This window comes from Myxine glutinosa, chromosome 4 (genome assembly GCF_964187855.1).
Source record: "Myxine glutinosa chromosome 4, kmMyxGlut1.1, whole genome shotgun sequence".
Lineage (NCBI taxonomy): Eukaryota > Metazoa > Chordata > Myxini > Myxiniformes > Myxinidae > Myxine > Myxine glutinosa.
In genome coordinates, this window is record NC_136264.1 from 51,122,612 (window position 1) to 51,141,479 (window position 18,868).

Here is an 18,868-nt window from a genome sequence, read left to right on the forward strand (position 1 = left end):
TTGTGGTCGACGAAAGCCGTGAACGGGCGGCCCTCCAGGAGGTGTCGGAAATGGCGAACGGCCAGGAATAGCCCGAGCAGCTCGCGGTCGAACGTGCTGTAGTTTAACTCGTTCGGCCGGAGTTGCCGGCTGAAAAAAGCGAGTGGCTGCCAAACCCCGTCCACCCATTGCTCATTGACGGCGCCCACCGCGTAGTTGGAGGCATCCGTAGTGAGGGCAATGGGCGCGTCCATGGCCGCGGACCAAACAATGTCATGCTTGGCCGGCTTGCCCCAGAGGGCCTCGTAAAGGGGCCGCATGAGCTGAGCAGCGCGGGGCACGAATCGGTGATAAAAATTCACCATGCCGAGGAACTCTTGGAGGGCCTTGATGGAACGGGGACGCGGGAACGTGGTGATGGCCTCGACCTTGGTCGGCAGCGGCACGGCCCCGGTCTTGGTGATGCGGTGGCCCAAAAAGTCAACGGTCGTCGCGCCAAAGTGGCATTTGACCGGGTTGACAATTAAGCCGTGCTCGCTGAGGCGACCAAACAGTGTTCGGAGGTGGAGGAGGTGCTCGGCACGGGACGTGCTGGCGATGAGGATATCGTCCAGATAGACGAAAAGAAACGACAGGTCACGCAGCACGCCGTCCATCAAGCGCTGGAACGCCTGGGCCGCGTTCTTGAGGCCAAACGGCATCCGCAAAAATTCGAACAGGCCGAACGGCGTGATGACGGCCGTCTTCGGGACGTCGGCCGCCCGGACAGGTACCTGGTGGTAGCCCCGTATCAGGTCAATTTTCGAAAAGATGACCCGTCCCGCCAAACGGGCGGAAAAGTCCTGAATATGCGGGATCGGGTACCTGTCGGGGGTGGTAGCGTCGTTGAGACGGCGGTAGTCGCCACACGGGCGCCATCCACCCCCCGGCTTTGGCACGATGTGCAGTGGCGAGGCCCACGCGCTATCGGAGCGCCGCACGATGCCGAGGTGCTCCAATGCGTCGAACTCGGCCTTCGCCACGGCGAGCTTGGCCGGGTCGAGGCGGCGGGCCCTGGCGTAGACTGGCGGGCCCGTAGTGGGTATGTGGTGCTCGATCCCGTGCCGCACCGCCACGGCCGAAAACGTCGGCCGCGTGAGGGCCGGGAATTCCGTGAGCAGGCGAGCGAACTCGTTCGCTGCCGGGAGGGCGTACGCCAGTTCGGTCGGCGCGGAGCTGCTCATCGTGCACGCCAGGGAGCTGAAGGTCTCGGCGTTGACAAGGCGACGACGTTTGACGTCGACCAGCAGCCCGTGCGCGCAGAGGAAGTCGGCGCCCAGCAAAGCCATGGGGACGCAGGCGGTCACAAAAGTCCATTGAAAACGCTGGCTGCCGAAGCAGAGGGTGACGACGCATGGGCCGAAAGTGCGTATGGCCGAGCCATTAGCAGCGACCAAAGAGGGGCCGCAAACGGCGTCCTACCTGTCCTGCTCGGAGGCGGGTATGACGCTCAGTTGGGCGCCGGTGTCACACAGGAAACGCCGCCCAGACGCTTTGTCCCGAATAAACAGCAAGTTGCCCGAGTGGCCGGCGCTCATGGCTGGGAATGAACGCCGGCCCGGCCGTTTCCCGACCTGCCGAAAGTGCACGGGGGCCGGCACGTCCGAGCCTTGTGTCCGAACCTGGCATGGTAATAACACCACGCCCGGTCAGGTGGAGGCCCCGGCCGTCGTGTCGGAAGCGGGCGGTGCGGCGTGGCGGCCGCCAGTTGCACCGGCAGTTCGGCCTCCAACCGCGCAGGGCGCTCGGGCGTCGTGGGCGTCGCCTCGGACGGCGGCGGGCTCCAGGTAACCGCGCCGATGTGCTGGCCCGCCGAGGAGATCTTATCGGCTTCCCTGGCGAGGGCGCGGGAATCCGTGATCAACGTGCCAGCCAGGGCGAGGCGTACCGGGTGAGGCAGCTGGCGAAGGAACAGCTCGCGGAACAGAAAATCCGGAGAGTGCTCACCGAGCAACGAGAGCATATAGTCCATGCGCTCGGACAGGCGCGTGTCGCCGAGCTCGGGCAGAGCGAGCAGGCGCCGTGCGCGTGCTGCCGGTGAGAGGGCGAAAGCGTCGAGGAGGAGTGTCTTCAGCACGTCGTATTTGTCAGCAGCCGGCGGGTGCTCGAGGAGGCTCAAGGCGCGGGCCGCGGTGGCGGAACCGAGCGCCGCCACAACATGGTGGAAGCGGGTGTCGTCCGCGGTGATGCCTCGCAGGGCGAACTGAGAGTCTGCCTGGGCGAACCAAACAGCCACGTGAGCCTCCCAGAAGGTAGGCAGTTTAAGCGTCACTGCCGTATCCATGTCGGTAGGTCACCAATGAAGGAACTGCGCTCCAACGCGAGTCGAAAGAATTGACGCGACCAAAGACGGAATTCGTCCGAGTTGCTTTATTGAAACAAAACAGCTCAGGTATTCTGACAAGCCCGTTTATCGGGCAGCAATATATATACACATTTATGTCGGGAAGTTTCCCCAGCAAAAGCTATACCGGGCATGCCCGGGTGTCAAGGGCGAGCCTTGGAAAGGCGAGTCTGGACCTGCCCGGGCGTGTTTGGCTGCGGCCTGGCAAGTCGAGGCTGGGCGTGCCCGGGCGCTCTGGACGAGCACTGGAAAGGCGAGAGCGGGCATGCCCGGACGCTCTGGGCGAGCCCTGGAAAGGCGATAGCGAGCATGCCCGGACGCTCTGGGCGAGCCCTGGAAAGGCGATAGCGGGCATGCCCGGATGCTCTGGGCGAGCCCTGAAAAGGCGATAGCGGGCATGCCCGGACGCTCTGGGCGAGCCCTGGAAAGGCGAGAGCGGGCATGCCCGGGAAAGACGAGACCGGGCGTGCCCGGGAGGTTCGGGCGTGCCCGGGAACAGTGAGTCCGGGCATGCCCGGGAGAGGTGCGTCTGGCCGTGTTCTGGCCGGTGCAAGGCGATTGTGTGCATCCAGCGGTAACCGCTACAATATGCCATTTAGAGTTCGTCATCACTGTCCTGTGTGTCGTATCCGACAATATAGTCCGCATCGTTTTCACAGTCCGTTCCACACAAGCAAAGGTCGGTCAAATTGATTGGCAAATCGAATTGGTCGAATGGTCGATCGAATCGAATTCGATGAATTCGCATATCTCCCAACGCATATCTCCTTTGTCTCAATGCCCCTTTCCAAAACTTTTAATTTCTTTCCAAGCTCTTATTCCTTTTAGTACAATGGAGAAATCCTCTGTTTATTCCTTGTGTGTTGGAATTATTGTTCCCTGTAAACCGGCAGAACCACAAACACACTGGAGACCTCTGCTCCAAATTGGCACTTCCGCAACAATCAAATGGGTCACCATGTATAGGGCACCCATTGTCAAATGCACTGGGGACCTGCAATGGCGAATGGCACATTATATTGTTGCGGATCCCAGGTCTGTCGACGTACTAAAGGGGGGGGGTGAAGGCCCCGTTTCCCCCACAGACACCGGATCCACGGGGGTCGTCGATTGCGACTAAACTCGCGGTCAACGGGTTGCTAAGCAACTTCAAATGACAATCCCCAAACCACGGGTGAAGGGTTATTGGTCACTACCCAAATACCTTCGAGACCACGTGGTTAGAAAGACCAGGAAATGAACCCCCTCTCGCGATTTCACACCTTATTCCAATCTAGTGCGTCGAGCGGGTTTTTTGCGCTGGTGTGAATCACGGTTATGCTGCATGATTTATGGACCTGATTAAAGAGTCAAATTCGGTTCGGACTAAGCTGGGCCAATGGGGGAAAAGACATACACGAACAGGTTGAAAGGAAACGAAATGTACACTTTTATTTATTATTCACAGCACAAGGACGAGAGGCAGGCTTATCAATCCTTACCTATCTAAATCCCAACAGGCGCCCTGCACACACACATGGGGGATGAATCGCACAGGCTAACTCGTACCGAGCAACGCGCAGCCATGGACTTGGGTTCGCCAGCTTCCACGCGCAGCTCCCGGGTCGTTCAGGATGCGCAGCTTGCAGAAGGTCCGCAGGACGAGCCGCCGCGTCAAAGTCAGTACGAACGACGATCCAGGTTGAGGATCGATTCAGCGCAGGAAGGACGAACCAGCACGTCGGACAGCCAGCTTGAATGACCACGCCAAGAGAGGGCAACGAGAGAGAGAGAAAAGTGCGATGGACATGGGTTTATATTGGGTGGAAAAGCACTCTAGAATGTTCCACAGGCTCCCATTGGCTGAGGCAATACTGGTAGTTTGCTGCGGAAGTGTCCACGACCTGATTGGTTGCTTACGTGTCCACGATCTCTCATTGGTTGTTTGTGTGTCCACGGTCTCCCATTGGTCGTTTGCTGGTGACGTGGGCGGTTACTTCAGCCACGCCTACCACAGTCGCGGTTGATTACGTGGACTGTGCTTGTAGCCACACCCCTTGCACATGAACCAGCGTCTTCCTTCAACGATTCAAGGTTTGAAATCTTGCCTAAACTCAACGCATATCTGCATTAATTACTACACAATGGGAAGGGAGCTAATCTTTACATTTAATAAGATATACTGTCTACTGCAGGCTACATGCTGGACTACTACTACTACTACTGCTACTACTACTACTACTACTACTACTACTACAACACTCTGCACAATGAAAATGAATGATCGTTTTAAGGCCATTTTCCCCGCTAGAGCAGGGGTTAGCTTTGCGGGCCCCATGACAATCATGGTTCCCTGTTTGAGGCAATGTTTTTATGGCCGGATGCCCTTCCTGGCGCCAACCCTTAGTCGCCTCTTATGATGCGCAGGGATACGGTGTACCTATTCTAAACTGGGGTACACACAGCACAGATGCACACAATCACCTATCCTTGGTCAAGCTACCTTAAAGTCCTGCTAATATCTCAATATCCCTCACACCCCTATCTCCAATACTTTCAGGTACCTAAACAACATGACCAAAAGTATGTGGACACCCCTTCTAATTAGTGGATTCGGCTGTTTCAGCCACACCTATTGCTGACAGGTAAATATAATCAAGGACACAGCCATGCAATCTCCATAGCCAAACATTGGCAGTATAATGGGCCGTACTGAAGAGCTAAGTGACTTTCAACGTGACATCGTCATAGGATGCCACCTTTCCAACAAGTCAGTTCGTCAAATTTCTGCCTTGCTAGAGCTGCCCCGGTCAACTGTAAGTGTTGTTATTGTGAAGTGGAAACGTCTATGAGCAACAACAGCTCAGCCGTGAAGTGGTAGGCCACACAAGCTCACAGAACGGGACCGCCGAGTGCTGAAGCCCGTAGCGCATAAAAATCGTCTGTCATCGGTTGCAACACTCACTACCGAGTTCCAAACTGCCTCTGGAAGCAACGTCAGCACAACAACTGTTCGTCGGGAGCTTCATGAAATGGGCTTCCATGGGGGATTCCAGGAGAACGCTACCTACCCGAATGCATAGTGCCAACTGTAAAGTTTGGTTGAGGAAGAATAATGGTCTGGGGCTGTTTTTCCTGGTTCGGGCTCGGCCCCTTAATTCCAGTGAAGGGAAATCTTAACGCTATAGCATACAATGACATTCTAGATTATTGTGTTCTTCCAACTTTGTGGCAACAGTTTGGGGAAGGCCCTTTCCTGTTTCAGCATGACAATGCCTCCGTGCACAAAGCGAGGTCCATACAGAAATGGTTTGTCGAGATCGGTGTGGAAGAACTTGACTGGCCTGCACAGAGCCCTGACCTCAACCCCATTGAACACATTTGGGATGAATTGGAACGCCGACTACGAGCCAGGCCTAATCGCCCAACATCAGTGCCCGACCTCACGAATGCTCGTGGCTGAATGGAAGCATATCCCCGCAGCAATGTACCAACAACAAGTGGAAAGCCTTCCCAGAAGAGTGGAGGCTGTTATAGCAGCAAAGGGGGGACCAACGCCATATGAACACCCATGATTTTGGAATGAGATGTTCGATATTCGGGTGTCCACATAATTTTGGTCATGTTGTGTATCTAATTCGAATTTAAACTTATCTAATGTTTCTGCTCCCACTGCCTTTCCAGGGAGACAATTCCACATACAAACTACTCTCTGAGTGAAGTGCAGTGGTGCAAAAGTGCAACTCTGCAGTGCAACACAGCAATGATGGACTAAATGCTCTTCTCATTTTCTTGTTTAAGGTCGTACAGGAGCATACGACCGCTTCTTCTACTCAGCCGCTTCTAATCAGTACGTGTAGACCCTCAGTGTATTACCTTCTATTTTGCGTACTGAATATAAATCCGATGTGCCATACTCTGATACAGAGCGTGCTGATTCTGCCGAAGCAGTTTCTTGGCCTAAGCAGTCGCCCCCAGACTTTTTTTCCACGACCCAAAATTTGAAATAGCATTCGCGTCGCGATCCAAATACCGGCGATAAAAATGTTCGGAGAAAACGCTTTCGTTGTGAAAAACACCCTAAAAAAAACCCCGGGATTTCGAGGGGGTTTCTTCAAGTTTGGGTCGCGACCCTGGGCTTGGGAACCCCTAGCAGCCTAGTGGCATGTTGGGTGGTTTTGCCATCCCTCTTCTAGCAGTAGTTTGGGCAGGAATATGTAATTTGTTCAGGGTGCCGGCGATAGCTCACCTACTCTTCAGGATCGGACACCGTGGGATCTTTAACGTCCACCAACTAATTCCGGTGGACAGGAAAGCAATTGGTTCGATTCCTGACAAAATTCACCTTCAAAACGATCGAGGACGCTCGACCAGCCAGAGTGGCATTATTTTTTGTTTTAACATCGATTCATTAGGAATTGCAATTTATTACCAGGCCCGCACTAAGCTAAACGTGGGGTGAAGCTGTTGGTTCACTTGGCTGGTCTGTCTACAGATGTCGGGCTATGATCGAGGAACAGCGTAAATTAAATTGAACGTTATATTGTGAATACTGTGGACCACAAATCAAAAATGAACCTGAAGTTTAACATTCTTTAGGCTCTGAATTTGGCTAATTGTACAGAATCTAGTCCCGATCGAGCATGCACACAGAGGAGTATTAAGGTAATGTTTTTACTCTGTCTGTCTGTCTGGCAGTCAAACAAAATTCAAAAACATTCCAGACAGGAAACTTATTGTTTTTAAGGACGTTATAAAGCACACAAACAACAGGCATGAAGAACTCATTTAATGCATTAAATAAGGTGGTGTAAAAGCCTCGACATAAAGCCATCAACAGCGGTAAACTTCCAGAATTTGTTTTTTTTCTCCAACCTTGAAAACTGATTATATTTCAAATAAATTACATACTTCAACACTGAATAACACAAATCGCTTTCTTGCCACTTCCAAAAACATCCAGTTTAGCAGTACTCGTGACAAAATACGGCGTATTTTCGCGCCATCTTTTTTTTTTTTTTTTTTTTGTATACAAAATCGAGGCTCGTGAAAGAGCGAACATTAATCACACAGAAAGACAAACCGACACATAAAACATATAACATCGGGAGCGGTAGACAAGATGGGGAGAGAGGGGGAAGGACACAAACACAACATTTGAGAGCAGGGACCGAGAGACATGGAGACATCGAGAGATCTGAGAGAGGGCGAGGGCTTTGGGGGGGTGGGCATGGGAAGGGGGCGGTGGGAGAGGTATAAAACATATGGACACTGCCAGGACTTCCAGGAAAGAAGTTGGAATTTCAAACAAGGTGGATCTGAGGTGAATTAGCGGGGGTAGAAAAGATCAAGGTTTTGGATGGGGGAAGATAAGAGATGGTGGTGAACAGCTGTTTTAAACACCTGGAGGGAGGAGTGGGATTGAAGGGAGTGAGGGAGTTTGTTCCAGAGGCGGGAGAAAAGAGGAATGAAAGAGTGAAGGTGAGCAGAGAGCCGAGATTTCGGCAGTTTAACCATCAGAGGGTTGCTGGCAGATCTTGTGCGACCTGTAGGAATATTTGGGGGACAGAGCACAGAGAGAGCTGGGGGTGCAAGGCCGGAGAGGAGTCGGTAGAAGACAGAAAGACCACCTACCTGCCTGCGGTGAGTGAGTGAAAAGCCCTCAGAGATAGCTTCATCGCGGGAGATTCCAATAATTCTGAAAGCTTTGGTTTCAACAGCGTGAAGCCGAGCTAGGTGTGAGGCAGGAGCACCGGCCCATAGGGGAGAACAGTATTCCATTGAGCTGCGGATGAAAGCCTTGTATGTGGTGAGGAGCTCAGGTGTGCCGAGGAAGGACTTCGCATGACGGAGGATGCCCAGTCGGCGACTGGCTTTGGAGGCCAGCTTGGAAATGTGGTTTTCCCAAGAAAGATCATGGCAGATAGTGAGACCCAAAAGCTTGAGCGACAGAACTTCTTGGAGAGGGTTGTTGAGAAAGTAGATGGGAGGGTTTTCCAGTCGATCTTTTCGGAGAGACATAGTAAGAGTGTGAGATTTGTCAGGATTGAAAGACATGTTCCACTTGTTTGACCAGTCTGTGATTTTGTCCAAGTCTTCAGAGAGTGAGGAGGCTGCAGACTGCCGATCTGAGGGAAGAGGAATGGAGTGGCAGAGAGTGGAGTCATCAGCAAAGAGATAGAGAGGATTTTCAAGAGAGTCAGAGAGATCATTGATGAAGACCAGAAAAAGCACGGGGCCCAGAACACTGCCTTGGGGAACTCCAGCCTGAACAGGAAGAGGAGATGAGAGAACCCCATTCAGGGCCACACGTTGACGACGACTAGAGAGGAAGTCCGCCAGCCATGCGTGGAGATTTCCATGGATACCAAAGGAGGAGAGTTTGGTGAGCAGAGCGGGGTGCCAGACCGTGTCGAAGGCACGTGATATGTCGAGGGAGACAGCTCTAATTTCCTGTTTGGCATTGAGGACCTCCATCCATTGTTGAGACAGCAGAAGCAGCATGTCCAGAGTAGAGTGACCTGGTCTGAAACCAAAGACCAAAGAAAAATCTTGACAAAAATGTTCCGCTTGTCTGTCGGTGTGTCCGTGCCTATATATTTTCGCTTTAAAAATGTTTCTCTCTGCAACCGCTTGTCTGATCCATGCAAAACTTGAAACGTAGGAGGGACTGCCAATGGAGAAATTTTTTTTGCTGACTTTGATGTCACAGGTCACATGGTATGTCAGCCATATTGAAATAAAATAAGGAAAAAAATTGCACATAATATTCTCCGAAACCATTCAACAATTTTTTTTGAAATTTGGCATATGTTATCAACTCTCCATGGGGTATATATGGTGATAACGATGACATCACCTGTGTAGTGATATTCCAGCCATAATTGGTTGAATTGAAATCCTTATCCAAAAATCTGAAACTTCATATATCTGGTATATAACCCAACGTAAGTGTATAATTAAATTTATGATCTTCATAACCTATGCCATGAAACTATGTGACATATTAGGATACGGGTATATAGGTCATAATAGCAGTAGGCAATAATAGTGGTGTGTTCAGTTAACAATGCGAACGTGTTGGTTCTGCAAAACCATCATTCTACAAGTAATGTTGCCCACAACATACAGGTCCCCTAGTTAGTTATTTCCATAGTATTTGTGCAGAATAGTCTTTCCCATTTGTGTAGTGGGTTTATTGGCTCAAGATGCGTTGTGTGGGATTAGTGAGGTTTTTTCCCCTTTTTCTCTCCATTTCCGATTAAGTACACACAAACATAGGTACACGACTCGACCTAATCCGTAACTAAGCTGCGCGGCACCAGCGCCAGCTAATTAGCATATTGTGGCAAAACCCCCATTCAAATTGCACGCCATAATCCAACTCTCATACACAACCACGATTACACTATAGCTACAATCATCACACAACAATATAAAATCATTGAAACACTTTTATTAACACTTCACTTCATTTGAACATTACAGAAGTTCACTGCACATGCTCTCTATGCCCCCACCTCAGTATGACCAACCGTGATTCCTCAACAAACCACGACTACTGCCTCAATTTCCTCAACTACCGCTTCAACCACCTCGACTATCGCAATCACGGTAGATGCCCGCCACCGCCCTCAGAACAAGGGAAAGACAGCGTGAGGCGACGGAGGAGGTGGGTCGTTTGAGCCTCCCTCTTCAGACCTCATTAGCACTAAGAGCAAATATCCACTAATGGGCTTGGTACACTCCATTCACTTGTAGAAGTAACTGAGTTCCCGGTGCCCATTCACGCTCAGCAAACACAGCAAAAGACGCTACCCCTATGTTATTTGGGGAGCTCCAGGGCGTGGCATAGCTAAGAGGAAGAATGGGCATGTTCGTGGCTGGAATCTCCCGTTGGCGCTGTCAACGCTCAGATCGGGCGTACAGCAATAGCCACACTGCAAATGTCGTTAGCCATGCCTAGCATTGCTTTTAATCCACATCCAAGCTCCGCCCCCACATGGCCTTGCCATTGGTGGGATGGAGCGCTGGGCAAGTGAGCGAAGCAGGTGCGTGCAGGGCGCGTTCATTCGGGCCAAGCCAATTATCACATGCATACACATTAAGGTCTCTCATCCCACATGCTTAAGTAAGTCTGCCTCCTCACATGTTCTCTCTATCTCTTTCTTCAAATAGTCTACTTTGGATGCAGGAGCTCAACAACGAAAGCATTACTGCCAACTGTTCTTTTCAAAACAAACTCACAGCGATGCACCTCTTTTCAGTCTCCTCTTCGCACCTCACCTGCATTTCTACAATATGCACCTTCTTAGATACTAACCAGTATTGCTCTTTGTTACCCACTCCCTTAGCGTATGGGCAGCACAGGCATGACAGCCCACGCACGGTGAGCAAAGAGGTCAAAACCACCTTATTCTGCTCTATTTCTCTTTTCTCTCTACCCTCCATGGATGTTTCTGATGGGCCCTTGCACTGTGTTTTAGATAGGTAAGGTATAGGTTTGGTATGGCACTGCTCTTTTCCCTGTCCTTTTTGCATGTACATTGCTTAAACCTTGAATTGCTTGCAATTGCCCACCTTGTACATTTTTGCACCCCCCTTTTTGATCGATTGCTCATTAATTGCTTGTAATGCACTGTATGCTCTCCCTTGGCCCCGCATTCGCATGGTCAATCAATCCCCTGTTGTTGAACTGTTCTTCCGATCCGTCTGTTCCCATTCTTTCCTTCATTGTTCTAGCACCGTCCGTACCGAGTGTTAGCCTGGGATATTTTAATTCCAATTGCCAACTAATTGGTTCTAATCTGCATATCCGGTGGGCACTGGCAGTTGCTCGGCTGCATCCAGTTAAGATCATAAGATAAGATCAGTACATAACGGAAGGTGCGAGATCCGATTGGAAAACCACGTACCTTCAGGTAAGCGGTAATTCGACGGAGGAGCCTGGGGCACCTGGTAGACTAATTGGCACTCGCGGTTGATTAACAACCGGCCATGAAATGGAGTTATCCGTGCTCGGTGGCCTCAGGCCCGGTAAGTCCAAGGGAAACCGAGGCTCCCCCTCATAAGTAAATCCTGAAATCCGGCGCCATAACACTATTTTTGTTCAGTACGAACACGCAAGGCGAGACCATGTGCTCTACGAGTGCCGTTCTAGTTGGAAAAGGATTTCAATTCAACCAAATATGGCTGCAATACCACTTCACTGATGGCATCATTGTTATCACCCTATATACCGCATGGAGGGTTGATGGCATTTGCCAAGCTTCATTTTTATTTCGTTGAGCAGTTCCAGAGAAAATGATGTCCAAATTTTTTTCTTTACTCCAATATGGCTGCCAAACCATGTGACTGATGACATCATAGTTAGCAATAAAACATTCTCCATGGGGGAGTTCCTCCTATGTTTAAGGTTTCACATTGATTAGACAAGCGGCTGCAGAGAAAACCATTTTTAAAGTGAAAATATATAGATGCGGACACACACACACACACACACACACACACACACACACACACATACACACACACACACACAGACACACACACACACACACACATACACATACACAAACACACACACACACACACACACAAACGGCTCTCTTATGGTATGGATTTAGAAACTTCTTTTATTTTAAAATGTTATTTCATTTAGGAATGTACGATGCATGTGGAGTTTTTCAACTTTTAATGTTCTTTTTTTATGATAATTGTTCAAAAGAACCTCACTCCAGTTTATACATTAATTGTTACTAGTGAGATACCCGTGCTATGCACGGGTGGGAGGCCAGAAGCAAACAGGCAATGCAGATACGGCGAATGCTAAAGCATGAAACCAATAAATTCCACATTCCTGTAGCACCTTCAGTCGCACATCAGACATGGACAGCAAGTTCGTGAAGGACTTCGATGAAAAACATACCCGTTCACAAACAATCGGGTACGTTCACATATAGAAACATCGATTGTGGGTCCGTGGCGAATCTGCATATGGTGATCCACGAAGTTCACGTTCCGAAAGTAGAAACCATCACGGCATGTCGTCATTCACTTGAACTCGATATCTCTTTTTTCATTCCAAACAACATAACTCCAATCACAAATTAATCACAAAATAAACTTTTAACAACATTGTTAATGTTTCCTTCATTGTAGAAACTACCAAGTCAACAGTTAAAAGGATTTTGAGCCGATAGGTGCTACGGCCTTGGCAAGATCGATGGAGACAGCGATCTGTTGGCTTATACACCGCCCAAATAGCTATGTGGAATTCTCTCATGTAGAGATTAAACCCACATCGTTTGAACTTTGGCCGAGGTCATTATTTACTTTTAATGATGTTTATATACGAATCTAAAAGAAGATAATTGGTTTTGGGTCGTCCTTTCCGCATATCTCGTGGGATTGTGAGTTGGAGAGACGGCCGTGATGGCGGGGAGGGGGTTGGCATTCTCTCAAGCATGGATTCAACCCATGTCCTTATAAAAGGTCTTTGTCCGAGGTCACCGAGTCCGATCGGTGCAGATGTGCAGCGATCGGTGCAGTCGTTTGTGCGGCACCCTGGAAAATAACGTTATGCGGGAATCCAAACCTGAAAATGCTGGAGGCCAAAGCTGAAATTGGAAAAACAATATAGCCTTTTTTACTCCAGGAGATCCCAGGATTACCCACCCAAAATATCGTTGCGATCGGTTCAGCCGTTTTTGTGGTACCTTCAAATGGACAGACAGACAGACAGACAGACGGACGGACATTTGGTGAATTATAGCAAGATGGTAAAATGTGATTCGCTTAACGTCACATTTTACGAGAACGCAACTACGACATTAAGTGAGGATCAAGTCCACCAACTAATGCCGACAGACGGGACTTATAATTTAGCATCTATCTGATGCACGGCACACACTGATAGACCACCCTGCCTGTGTAACACCAGGATGGTGGTTTAGAGTTGGGTCAGGTTTCGAACCCAGGCTAACAATTTAGAGGCAAGTGTTTGTAACTCGAGGCCATCCTGTCAGCTCCGATAAGGATTAGGTTGTGCATAGAATATGGGGCTTATTGTGAACTAGCAAATGTGCTCGGCATTGCTGGGAAATGCAGAGTCGCTTTGTGATAGGAATATTAAGAGAGGGGTGGGGGAGAGAGAAGAGGAGAGGGAGGAGAAGGGATCAGGGGAGGAGAAGGGAGGGGAAAGGGGTAGGGGAGAGACAGAGTTGAGTGTGAAATGGGAGGGTGGGAGAGGAGGAGGGGTGGGAGAGGAGGAGGAGAGTGGGGGAAGAGGGAAGAGGAGAGGGAGGAGAGAGGAGGGAGGGCAAGGAGAGGAGAAGGGGAGAGGGAGGGGGAGGAGAAGGGAGGGGAAATGGGTAGGGGAGGGACAGAGGTGAGTGTGAAGTGGGAGAGGAAGAGGAGTGGAGAGGAGAGTGGGGGGAGAGGGAGGAGGAGTGTGGGGGGAGAGGGAAGAGGAGAGGGAGGAGAGAAGGGGGAGGGCAAGGAGATGAGAAGGGGAGAGGGAGGGGGGAGGAGAAGGGAGGGGAAATGGGTAGGGGAGAGACAGAGGTGAGTGTGAAGTAGGAGAGGACGAGAAGTGGAGAGGAGAGTGGGGGGAGAGGGAGGAGGAGAGTGGGGAGAGAGGGAAGAGGAGAGGGGGGAGGACAAGGAGAGGAGAACGGGTGGAGGTGATGGTGAGAGGTATGGGGAGTGGAAGAGGTGGAAAAGGGAAGGAGAGTGGAAAGGGGGAGGGGAGGGATTAAGAGGGGAGAGAGGAGTGGAGCATAAGAGAGGTGGGGAAGGATGGGGAAGAGAGGGAGGGGTATTGGAGGGGTGGGGAGGAGAGGGAGAGGGAGAGGGGTGATTGGGGATGATGGAAGGGGTGGGGTGAGAGAGGGAGAGAGAGAGAGAGAGAGGGAGAGGGGTAGGGGGAGATGGGTGGGGTGGTTAAGGGGAGGGGAGGGAGGGAGAAAGGAGGGTGGGAGAGTGAAACCTCACCACATTTCGCTATACTGTACACTGGTGTGAGTGATAGAGGTGGTGCAAGGAGGGGAGTGAGGGAGAGAGGGAGAATGAGGGAGGAGGGGTGGGAAGACAGAGGGTTGGGGAGAGAAAAAGGGGTGGTGGGAGAAAAAAAGAGAAAGGTGAGGGGAGGATGGGGTTAGCAAAGAAGATGATATGCTATGCTCAATGACCACACACACACACACAGGTAAATACTTTGAGACCTGGGAGGACTCCGTTCCACCTTGTGAAACCCACAAATAGAGATAACAACTCACATGACACAGACACACTCACACACTTCGAAATTCCATTGCAGTAAAGTATAAACAACCCCAAAGGACCAAATGTTTACCTTGAAACTCCGCGGCAACCAAAAAAGTCGTGCTGGTACTCGAACCATTGCTCGGTGTTCGTCCATCGGTGCACTTTCTACTTTTTAAAGGAAGGAAATAAATTAAATAGACTATATGCACAGCAGGAGGATGGCCACATCTTACTATAATTCCCCAAATGTCCGTCCGTCCGTTCGAAGGTACCGCAAAAACGGCTCAACCGAAAGGAACGATATTCTGGGTGGGTATTCCTGGGACCCCTGGGAGTAAAATAGGCTATATTGTTTTTCCAAGGTTTCCAAGTTTTCCAATTTTCCAGTTTTTCCAAACATGATGGAATAATATTTACCGATATGAACAGTGATGTGGCTTTTGTTGAAATTCTACAAATACTGTTTATTCTAGGTACCAGGAGAGAGTAGATCAACTCCTGACGAACTCTTCCAATATATTCGTGCGGCTCCGAAGTAACATGGCAGCGTGTGCAAAGCAACTGAGAAACAGGTGTCGCGGCCGCTTCCGTGTTACAGATTCGGTGCGCACTCTTCACACATAAACGTGCGACTGAGAAAGACGTGTAGCGGCCGTTTCCGTTTTGCAGAATTCAATCTTTTTTCAAAATGGGCGCCATGTACTGTTTAGATTTTGATGACTTGCATGTGATATGATTCAACGGATGTTTATATGAATCGTTTAAAATTAAAAAGCCTTCAATTTCTGATATTTTGCCTTTTCATTTGGGCCTCCCAATTGAAGCCCCGCCCATGGGGCGAGTACCGTTGCTAGTTCTTTGAATTCAATTTATCTTGCCTTCTTTGAATTTGACTGTGGAAGCCTTGCCGTCGATCTAGCTGCTAATTATTTTAATTGCACTCAATTACTGCTGGTTAATTACTTTCGTTTTACTCAATAAAGTTACACTTTGGGCACATTCCTTTATATTTTTTTCACAATACAATTGTTGGAACAGTAGAAGAAGTTAAGTTTAATGCTTTAAAAGGAGGAAGGACAGCCTTCCTAAAAGCTGAGTAAAAGATATACACTTTGTTGTAAGAATCACTAACGTTGTTAAACTTTTCAGATTTCACACCAGAGTTCAAGACTTATTTAGTCAAGAGGACCCTATCCTCAAAGCTGAATCCAAATTTTTATTATATGCTTCAATTAGTCCATGAGAGGTCATCGTGGTTGCAAGGTAAGGCACGTTTCAATAGGCCGAAACAAAATGGCGGCTTAAGAACACAGCGATGTAACAGTGGGCTGACCAATATTGCCGAACGCCATTTTGGTAAGGTTTTTTTTGGTTGTTTTTGTTATAAGCACCTCGTTATAATCATCTCAAAAAGGGAATTTTAAGACAACCGAACACCCAGCATTCATTCATGCACTACCTTAGACTTCTAAAAGTATGCATGCAAACTTTGGAGCCACTAGCTTTCATGGTTTTGGAGTCATGGAGGACACACACACACACACACACACACACACACACACACACACACACACCCTTTTATTATTACCTCCACCACAGCTGGATGGATGTTATGTTTTCACCAGTATGTCTCAAAAAATTGTGGACAGATTCGGACGAAATTTGGTGGAGAAGTTGGGTGTGTGACGAGGACGAAATGATTAGATTTTGGTGAAGATCCGGATTCAGATCTGGATCCAAGGAGTTTCTTCACCATTGAGATGAAATGGAAAACCAAATACTACATTGGAATCATTAGAAGGAACACAAATAAGCAAAGGGCAAAGATGGAGTCATCAGGAGGAACCTGGAAAGGATTTGGGTTTCAGCCGCTACTCCACAACCCTCAAACCCATCCAGGCGCAGCCAAGTGAACCTTCCAGAAAAATCTCTGCAATAATTCACTTCTCCTTGGACAGATATATAAAGAAAGAGAGAAAGAAAGAACAAGCAAAAATTAGAATGAATAAGGAGAAATATGAAAAAGTAGAAAAAATGTGAAAGAAACCAAGATCCCTAACTCCTAGACCTAGCTCCTTCCCTTAACTCTTAGCCCTAACTCCTAGCCCTAACTCGTAGCCCTAGCTTGTAGCCATAACTCCTAGCCCTAACTCCTAGCCCTAACACGTAGCCTTAACACGTAGCCCTAACTCCTAGCCCTAACTCGTAGCCCTAACTTGTAGCCCTAACACCTAGCACTAACACCTAGCCCTAACTCCTAGTCCTAACTCCTAGCCCTAACACCTAGTCCAAACACGTAGTCCTAACTCCTAGCCCTAACTCTTAGCCCTAACTCCTCGCCCTAACACCTAGCCCAAACCCGTAGCCCTAACTCCTAGCCCTAACTCGTAGCCCTAAATCCTAGCCCTAACTCCTAGCCCTAACACCTAGCCCTAACTCCTAGCCCTAACTCCTAGCCCTAACACCTAGCCCTAACACGTAGCCCTAATACCTAGCCCTAACTCTTAGCCATAGCTCTGAGAGATAGGGCAAAAAAAAAGATATATAGCGCAATGTCTAAAAATGTTCTGGACGAATTTGTTTGAAACTTGGTGGACAGGTTGCGGGTGTGACAAGGAAAGATTGATTCAATTTTGGTGAAGATTCGAATACGGATCCGAATAGGAGAATTTTCGACTGATTCTTCACCATCGTGTGATAGGACCAAAAACGATATATAGCACGATATTTCAAATAGTTGTGGACGGATTCTAACAAAACTTGGGGGATGAGTTGGTTAGGCAAAAAGAACAAGCAAATTAGATTTTGGTTCAGGTCCGAATCCAGATCCAGCCGATCGATGAGATATGAAACATAAACTGTTCAGCCTCTCTACTGGTATACTCTCGACTGAGTGCTGTTCTCGTTACCCTCACCAGCGGAGAGGGTGTTGCATTTCAGTCTGTTTGTCTGTCTGTCTGTTTGTCCGCACAGAATAAATATGCTCTTCTCTGCAACCATTGGTCCGATTGACAGGAAATTTTCACCATAGGTGCACCTCTTCCTGGAGAATATTTTAATGCTAATTATGACATCATAGGTCACGTGGTACGGGTGCCATCTTGGAAAAACCGAAAAACTCCATATCTCCAAAAACACTGCATAGAAAAAATTGAGACATGGCTCATTGTAAACTAGAACGGCACTCAGTAGAGAGCATACCTCCGCCAGGTGAACAGTTTACGTTTTGTATCCAGAGTAGACCAGAGAATCACAACACAGAATCACATTTAATCAAAACCATCGGTCTACAATTTTTTGAGATATCCTGCTATGTATCGTTTTTGGCCCCATCACTCAATGGTGAAGAATCACTTTAAAAATTCTAGTAGCCGGATCAGAATCCGGATCTTCACCAAAACCTAATCATTTCGTCCTTGTCACATACGATACATCTCTGCCAAATTTCGTCGGAATCCGTCCACAACTTTTTGAGATATTTTGTTCACAAATGGACAGACAGACAGACAAACGGACAAACAGACAGACAGGGGTGAAAACATAACCTCCATCCACCTTTGGTGGCAGAGGTAATAACTCCATGGGGAACAACATGTTAATGATGATGTCATCGGTGCCTCCATTATGACGTCATAATTCGACAAGAACAAAACTTCATCGATCAAGATGAAAGTTCTTGAGCGTAATGTCGCGATAAATTGGTGGAGAAAAAAATAAATAATAATGATGACGTCATCTGTCACGTGGTTCGGCCGTCATATTTGTTTTTACACAAAAGTCTTAAACACAACTAAAAACATGTCCTGGCGAGGTTCTGCAATCTCCGATTGCTCTTTGGAGTTATAAATTGTAAACACTTTTTGACCTTATCATAAACATCAATCTACACTGCATAGCTTTAAAAGTGTTTGTCTTGTTACCCTCGCTAGAGGAGAGGGTATTGCATTTGAGTCCGTTTGTCTGTCTGTATTTGTCTGTCTGTCTGTTTGTTTGTTTGTCTGTCTGTCTGTTTGTTTGTTTGTCCGCACAGAATAAATATGATTTTCTCTGCAACCGTTGGTCCGATTGACAGGTAATTTTCACCATAGGTGCTCCTCCACCTGTAGAATGTTTAAATGACAATTATGATGTCATAGGTCACGTGGTATGGGCGCCATCTTGGAAAACCCGAAAAACCTTGCACCTCTATATCTCCGAAAGCGCTGCATAGAAAAAATTGAGACATGGCTCATTGTAAAGAACTCTCCATGGGGAATAAAA